General features: G+C 54.8%; 1 long non-coding RNA gene and 1 other non-coding gene across 3 annotated transcripts; both read right to left on the minus strand.

Moving 5' to 3' along the window:
• Positions 1–3,158: 3,158 nt before the first annotated feature.
• LOC123378763 lies at positions 3,159–8,556 on the minus strand. 2 transcript variants are annotated; one of them, XR_006582725.1, is made up of 4 exons: positions 8,501–8,556; positions 5,055–5,169; positions 4,485–4,591; positions 3,159–3,408 (listed from the first exon to the last, which is right to left on the minus strand). It is a non-coding gene; the product is annotated as an uncharacterized LOC123378763 (long non-coding RNA). The 2 variants fall into 2 exon arrangements; XR_006582724.1 differs by lacking the exon at positions 8,501–8,556 and adding an exon at positions 6,019–6,384.
• On the minus strand, positions 4,324–4,405 carry TRNAL-CAA. Its single transcript has one exon. It is a non-coding gene; the product is annotated as a tRNA-Leu (tRNA).

Genomic DNA, 8,556 nt, shown 5'->3' on the forward strand with positions numbered 1-8,556 from the left:
GGGCTGGCTGTGGGCAGGTGATGCAGACAGGGGCTAGCAGGGGTGGCTGGGGGCGGCTGCAGGCAGAGGGGGCTGTGGGGAGGGGGGATCGGGGGGGGCTGTGGGGAGGGAGGGGCTGGGGGCGGGGGGGGGCGGGGGGGGAGACACAGACACTCACACGCGCAGGGACCGGCTGGGAGCAGCCCCCCCCCCCCCCAGGGGACTCACCAGGCAGCAGCAGCAGGAGCCCCAGGGCCAGAGGTCCGAGGAGCAGCAGCAGCAACCGGGTCAGGAGGCAGCTCACATGGCTCCCGCAGCGCAGCACAGCGCCCCCCGGCGGCCGGGAGGAGGAATTACACCCTTCTCAGCCAGAGCCCTTCAAAGCTTCCCTCGCAGGGAAGCCAGTTAACAAGCGGTTCTAAAACCGCTTCCAAATTTAACAGCCGGTTCGTGCGAACCGGCTCCAGCTCACCCCTAATAAGGCTGATGCATCATCTCCATCTTGTCTTCAATCCTGCTTCTTACCTCTGGAGGGACTTTGCTACAACCTGAAGCTCTGCACAAAGGACTGAATGACCCATCCCAGCGGGGGATGTTCCAGACACTTGATTTGAACCTGCAGTTTACGCTATCGCTGCTGCAAGCATGAACTAAGAACTTTGCCATTGCTGTATGTAATTGATTCCATTTAACCAATTCTAGCTCTCGTCTCTACCTTTTTCCCTTTACAAATAAACCTTTAGATTTTAGATTCTAAAGGATTGGCAACAGTGTGATTTGTGGGTAAGATCTGATGTGTATATTGACCTGGGTCTGGGGCTTGGTCCTTTGGGATCGAGAGAACCTTTTTCTTTTATTGGGGTGTTGGTTTTCATAACCATTCATCCCCAGGACGAGTGCACTGGTGGTGATCCTGGGAGACTGGAGTGTCTAAGGAAATTGCTCGTGTGACTTGTGGTTAGCCAGTCGGGTGAGACCAAAGTCCTCTTTGTCTGGCTGGTTTGGTTTGGTTTGCCTTAGAGGTGGAAAAACCCCAGCCTAGGGCTGTGACTGCCCTGTTTCAGCAATTGGTCCTGATTTGGCACTCTCAGTTGAGTCCCGCCAGAACCGCCTCGTCACACATCCATGTGCAGAATGAATTTTGTAACGTGCACCAATATACAGGTGATATGTCACACCTCACCTCCATATTGGTGCGCACAACACAATTCATTCCGCACACAGACAACAAATTAGAGGAAACACTACTCCTGACTTTCAATCTACCTGTCACATCTTGAATTTCATACATTGACTGATCAGAATAAAGTGCTCTCAAGTGAGCTACAGACCAACATTGGATTGGTTGTGACTTCTTTGCCTGATCTGAAAACAGACCAAAAGGACCTGAGTCTCCTCACTGTCGATAGCCCCCTGCTCGGCCAATCAGCACTGAGACTCTGAGTGGCGGGAGGCTGAGGGGTCTCACCAGATGTGCCAAAGGACGGCCCAGCTCACCATCAGAGGAGATCACTCTCAGATCCAGCCCCACCTCTTGGTGAGGACCTCCCGCAATGAGAGCAACCCCCTCCCCTGCCCGCACTCCACACACCCCTCCTTGGTAGAGGGAGGGAAGCAGGGGAAAGGGGGAAAAGAAGCAGGAGAAGAGGCGAAAGGAGGGAGGAAAGAGGAAAAGGGAAACCAAAAAGGACAAACCCCAATGTCCCCAGGGATTCCAACCATCAAATCCTAGGTAGGAAATCAAATTCTGGCACCTGAAGCCAGTGTTTCCTGGGCCTAGAATGCTGCCTGCGCCAGGTGGATCAGACTGAACAGGTTCCAAACCTCTCTCAGCCTCTTACCTTGTCAAAGGGAAGTTTGTTTTCGGCACAGTCAGTGGCAGGAAAGGAGAAAACTCCACAGAGGTTCCTCCTCATGCTCACAGCTGTGAATCCTAATTCTCTCTCAGCCCCCGAGGAGAGACCTCACGAAGGAGACTTGCAGCAGCAAAGACAGGGGCGGGTCTCAGAGACTGGCCTGGCCCTGCACCTCGGTCCTGCCCGGCTGATGTCGGGGTCTCTCTGTGAGGTCACCCCCTCCCCACCAACTTTGCCCAATAGGCCGAGTTCCTGCAAAAGGCCTTTGTGATGTCACTGCCACACCCACCCCTCCCCTCAAAGCTGATGTCCTGCCCCTGGCCAGCCTCGTTGGGTGTTTGACTTGTTTCCCCTGGATCACCGCACTCAATGACTGTTCAGTCTGTGGATGGAGCCGCTACACAATAAAACATCAGTTTTTCATAAATTAGTAGCCTTAAGGCCAGAAGGGACCATTAGAGCATCTAATCTGACTCCCTGCATATCCCAGCCCATCTGTGTATCACAATAGCTTCTTTTTGACTAAAGCACCTTCCCAAAGGCCTCTAGTCTTCATTGGAAGACATCAAGAGATGCAGAATCCATCACTTCTCTTGGCAGCTTGTTCCAGTGATGAATCACCCTCCCTCTTACAAATCTCTGCCTTGTTCCAATGAGAATTTTTCTGATTTCTGCTTCCAGCCATTGGTTCTTGTTATGCCTTTCTTTGCAAGACTAAAGAGCCCTTTAAATACTTGGTGTTTTCTCTCGCGAAAGCACTTGCACACTGCAATCAGCTCTCCTCTAAACAGATTGAGCTTTTCAATGCCTCCTTATAAGACATCTTCTTCATCCCTCAAATATGGCTCTTTTCTGCACCCTCTCCAGTTTTTAAAACGTTATTTTTGAAATGTGGACACCAGAACGGGATGCAGTGTTCCAGTATCAGTCTCACTACAGCTGAATCACTTCCCTTTCCAGCCTCTGTTTATCTAGCCGTGGATGGTGTCACTGCCTCCCAGGACTTGTGCAGTCTCTCAGCCCCGTACAGTCCTTGGAAAGAACCCCCTTCAGTGTGACAGCCCTTCTTGGAGAGTCACTCTCTCTCGAGGGTAAAGGCCCCTCTGCCTCCGTGAAAGGCACTTCTCTGAGACCTGAGCATGCCTGTCTGCCATGGGCCCCTCAGGGAGTCCCCTCCCTCTGGACCCTGGGGCCTCTACTCCCAGAGGAAGAATGCAACCCCGATGTCTAGACTGCAGTGATGCTCAGCCAGTGTAAGAGAGGGGTTTATTGAGCATCTGAACATAGCACAGGAAACTCTCAGGGCCTCAGGACTAACCTCCCTCTGCACAGTCCAGCTAGGTCTCTCCTGCATCCATGTGGGCTCTGGCTGTTTTCTCTCCCCAGTCCAGATGCCCCCTCTTTCCAGCCAAGCATCCGATCTCATCTTCCCACAAGCCTCTGTCCTTTGTCTTCTGTCCCAGAGAAACTGGCTGCCTGGGTCTCCTCTCTCTCTTTAGCGCGAGGGGAGGGGGAGAGCTGAGATTTCAGGCTGCTGTGTTATGGTGGGATTGCTGCTATTATTTGACAGAACCTGAGAATTCAATGGCACAAACAGGGGAACGGGGCAGAGATACAGCGTCAGGGAGTGAACTGGAGAAAATACAGGAAGAATTTCTAGCAAGGGCGACGTGTAACTAACCAGAATGAAGAATATTCTCTGCCCCCCTCGTCTAACTCTGGGCCTGACTCTCTCCCGTGCTGAGGCCCCTTGCCCTGTCTCTGGCCGTGTCTGGGGGCTTCATGCCCCAGTAGAGCCCCGAAGGTAAAGGTGTGAGGTAGCCTCAGCCCCAACAAGACTCAGGCCCATGTCACTTTCATCCTGGGTTTCAGATGAGTGACCCCTAGAAGTTGGGGGGCCACCGGTGCCTAGACCATGGCCTGGCCACAGAGGCCCCGCCCCTGCTCATCCTCTTCCCCCGAGGCCCCGCCCACTTGCTTTTCACTGCCCTCCGCCCCCTCCCCCAGACCCCCTACCTGCCCCTCACTCTTCCCCCAAGACGCCACTCACCTGCTGCTTGCGCCTCCCCTAAGGGGGGCTACCAGGGGGCCATGGGGCCAAGCACCCATCACTGTTTCCTGCCTTAGGTGAGCGGGGGGTGGGGGGTCCTTGGGGAAGGAGGCGGAGCAGGGGCAGGAAGAGGCAGAGAGAGGGAGGGGGCTCGGGGGAAAAGGCCCAGCGGGGGTAGGGCGCAGGCCTTGGGGGAAGAGGCGGAGGGGGGATGGGAGGAGGCAGCGCAGGCCATCGGGTTAAGAGGCAGAGCGGAAAGGGGTGCTGCTGGGCCCCCACTTCTCTGGAGCTTCGCTTCCAGCACTCGAAAGATGACAATGGGCCCACGGAGGGGTGACTCGCTCCACATCCCCAGTGTTCCCCCCTGCATGGGCGGCCATTTGGGGGAGACTCAGCCACCCCAGCCTCTTAGACGGGCTGTGGCTAAAACACTGGCCTTGCTGTGATCAGGATTTGAACCTGCGCAGGGAAATCCTCTTGGATTTTGAGTTCAACACCTTAGCCACTCGGCCATCACAGCTGTGAGCAAAGCAGGCCCCTAAGGCCAGAGAAACGCCCAGGCCTGACGTCATCTGAACTGCAGAATTCAAACAGCAAACCTGGCTCCCAAAGCACCAGGGGGAATTTGGGGCTCTCGTTCCTTCGCCGTGTGGTTAAGCACCAAACCAGCACTCTCCTGTGGGGTCTGTCATTGTTCCTCTCCACACTGTAACGATCGAGACAGGGAGAGGTCAGACAGTGAGGTAGAATCCAGCTCTGCCCCCCACCAGCTCCCGGCTCTATCCGCCAATGGACTGACTTTCTCGCTGGATTAAACTGTTTGTATTGGACTCTTTTCTCTATGTATAAACAGGACTAAGCCACGACTGGACTGTCCGACAGGAGAATGGGCCATGGCTCCCTTCCCCTGGACCCTGGATTTCTCACCACTTCAGAGAAACTTGTTAGTGGAAAAATGAATCACATTCAAATGACTACAGATTATGAACCGTTTGCTGTTGCCTTGGCACATGGCCCCACCCAGCCTTTTCCCCTGAGTCAGGAATGATAATTTATTGGTTCACTCTGATTTGTTTCAGTTTTATGTTAGCATCTATTGCCACTAATTGGTCGGAGCCCGTCACTTCCGGAAGTCCGAAACGTTTCCCCCCTAGCTCCCTTCTCGGTACCTTTGATTTTCCTCAGTCTCCTTCAGAGCACTGGTTTTCTTGGCACCAATAACCAAGACTGATTTCCAGATCAGGAGACGTGTCCTCCAGCTGCTGGAACTTCCCTGTTTCACACCTAGAAAGAAACAGGTTTTGCCCCATTAATCATTATCATATTTTAGTGTCGTATTTTACTCTGAATTTCTTGCCCGTGAGAAATGCTGAATTGAGGGACTGGAGAATGAGTCTCTGTGTATCCAGCCACAGAATAGCTGCAGCCCCAGCAATGGCTGTGCAAGCTTCCCCGAGGTGTCCCGTCAATGTGCTTCACACCGATTTACCGAGACCAGCTCTGGGGACAGGATGAGTTCGGTCCAGTGGGCAATTCACTCCTTGGCCTCCATGCTTTGATGGCCAATAGATTCCAGTGTTCCTGCTGGTCATTGCTCTGTGGCCATCTGCCCACCTGCCACTGGACTGAGATCAGCTCCCCTCACACCAGCTCATTCCTCACCTGTCTGTGAATGGTCACCACGTCATACAGACGTTTGTTCACTCCTGCCGGGGGCAGACGAGAACCCAGTGCCCTGGAGGTGACAGGCCCGTACTGTGTCCCCAGTCAGGGCCATCGTCCCTGCCCTGAGGTGGTGGCTGCTCTGGGGAGCTCACGCTGGCACCGGTGCAGTGGCCCCGCCGTTAGCTCTTGAGTGTAGCCGCTGAGACTCCCCACCCCCAGCGAGAGCCGTAGCCATGTTGGCAGGAGAAGCTCTCCCAGCACCATAGCCCTGCCCACACCGGCGCTTGGGTCAGTGTAACTGTGTCGCTCGGGGGGTGGCTCATTCACACCCCTGAGCGACATACGTTCTACCGACACAAAGGGGCGTAGCCGCAGCCTGAGCAGAGAAGCGATTTAGAAAACAGATTTAGTTTTGTAGGAAATGCAGAAACCCGGGTTTGTAAGAAACCAAAGGAGATTCCGACCCACATGTCACCTTCACCACGTTGCAGTTGTGCCCTGGGACAGTTGTGTTGTCTCAGCCTGTGGCCAGACTAATGGCGTGTGCAGGGGGAGGAGCTACACCCCGTCTATGGGGCTTCTGACATCCTAGAGGGGAGAAAGGAGAAAAGACGCTCAGTCCCCCGTGCCACTCACACAGGGGGCGGGAACTTCTGTGGTCATTTAAACAGGCTCAAGGGCCCCGAAAGAGTGAAAGGTGTTAACGTGCCCCTGTCACCGTCCAACACTGAACGGGTGAAACAAGGCTTGCGGTTTGGTAGAGAGAGACTTCAGCCTGCTTAGTCCCATGGCAAACACACCTCTCACATCCCTGCTAGTGTGTTACTGAGACACAGAGAGAAAAAGAGACAGAGTTAAAGCAATGGAAATGTAAAGTAGTCAGTAAGGCTTGTCGTTAACAGCATCCCCTGTGCCCTTTCTCTTTAGCTGGGAGAGTTTTTAGAAGGAAAGTTCCTTATGTGATGGTCTCTTGGATGGTTTTGAAGAAGGTAACAGCTGTCCTGGGGAAATCAGAGAGATAAGCTGAGATGGGCTGGAGCTGTCATTGTTGTGGTGTCTCTTGTTAAAGTCCAATCCCATTTCCTAGGTGGCAAGATAAGGCAAACACACACAAACGGGGAAAGAAGAGAACAGCAAAGATAGAAGATGTAGCTTCTGGCTCTGGCTCTGCTGTTGACTTTGTCTTGCGGCTTCACTGTCATTAGCAGTAGGCAGAGGAGCAAAAGCCATCTCTCACTGTGCCTTAGTGGGTCACAACTGAGAATACCAAATTCAGGCCAAAGTGCTGAGAAATGGGGCAGACATACCCCCAAAATGGTGATTTTGCTCCCATAAGATAAATCAAACCAGCAACAAAAGTTAACTTCTGTTTCACCACACTGGCTAACGAGAAGTCAGAAAAGCAGCCTCCTTAGTCATTCCAGGCTTTATATCGCCACCAAAACCACTGAAATTACTGATGAGTGGTTATTGGAACCCAATTTCCTCAACCGAAAGGGTTCTTCTGATCTTAAAGGACCAGCCACATACCCAGGTCAATAATATACAACTCAGATCTGAGCCCAGTAATCATGCTGTTGCCAGCCCATTAGTATCTAAAATATAAAGGTTTATTTCTGGAAAGGAAGGAAGGTGAGAGTTAAAATTGGTTGAAGGAATCAAATACATACAAGAATTGCAAAGTTCTTGAATCACGCGTGTAGCAGTGATGGAATAAACTGTTGGCTTTTTAAGTCTCTGGTTGCTTCTCAATCATTGGACGGTCCTCAGTCCTTTGGTTAGAACGTTCCCATTAGTATAAGGTCATCATCAAGAGGTCTGAGCAGGAAAGAGGCCAAATGGAGATGTGTCCAGGGCCTTTTATAGCTTGTGGATGGAAACCCCCATTGTTTCAAACAAAGCCCTCAGCGGAGAGAGTGGAAAATTACAGGTAACAAGATGGTGTTTAGAGTCACATGGGCAAGTCCCACATCCATGCCTGATTTCGCTTAGTCACAGCAGAAGCCACGACCTAGACTCCAGATGGAACGTTCCCAGGCAAGTCCATTGAGAGCAGATAGGGGTGTGACCTTATCTAATTGAACTATGACCATATAGACCATTATTGCAACCACTGTCATATAGTTGCAACAAATCTTGTACAAAGATGGTGAAGTGAGGTGTCTATGGAAAGGTTGTCATTTGCTGGTTATGCTTATGCCAGGGGTCTCAAACTCAAATGACCCCGAGGGCCGCATGAGGACTAGTGCATTGGCCCGAGGGCCGCATCACTGACACGCCCCCTTGCTGCCCCTGGCCCCACCCCCAATCCACCCCTTCCATGAGGCCCCGCCCCTGCCCTGTCTCTTCTCCACCTCCTAAGCGCGCAGCTCCCCGCTCCTCCCCCCTCCCTCCTGGAAAGTGCTAAGCGCCACCAACAGCTGTTTGGTGGCTTGGCGGCGGGGCACTTAGGCGGCGGGTCCCGGAACAGAAGGGGCCCCCCACCGCCGAAGACCGGGCTGCGCTTCGGCGGCGGCGGGTCCCTCTTTTCCCCACCCCGGCCGGTCCCGCTTCCCACCCCGGCCCCGGCCGGTCCCGCTTCCCTCCCCCACACCCCCCGGCCCGGCCCGGCCCGGCGGGTCTCGCTTCCCTTCCCCCCCCCACCCGGCCCGGCCCGGCCCCAGCGGGTCTCGCTTCCCTCCCCCACCCCCCGGCCCGGCGGGTCTCGCTTCCCTTCCCGCCCCACCCCGGCCCGGCCCGGCCCCGGCGGGTCTCGCTTCCCTCCCCCACCCCCCGGCCCGGCCCGGCCCGGCGGGTCTCGCTTCCCTTCCCCTCCCCCCCACGGCCCGGCCCCGGCGGGTCTCGCTTCCCTTCCCCCCCCCCACGGCCCGGCCCCGGCCCCGGCGGCTCCCGCTTCCCACCCAGGCCCCGGCCCGGCCCCGGCGGCTCCCGCTTCCCCCCCCCCCCTTACCCGAGCGCGTCTCCGGCGAGGCCTGAGCTTCGTCCCGCTCAGAGCCGCGTGGTGAG

The sequence above is a fragment of the Mauremys mutica genome, chromosome 10 (genome assembly GCF_020497125.1).
Source record: "Mauremys mutica isolate MM-2020 ecotype Southern chromosome 10, ASM2049712v1, whole genome shotgun sequence".
Classification (NCBI taxonomy): Eukaryota; Metazoa; Chordata; order Testudines; family Geoemydidae; genus Mauremys; species Mauremys mutica.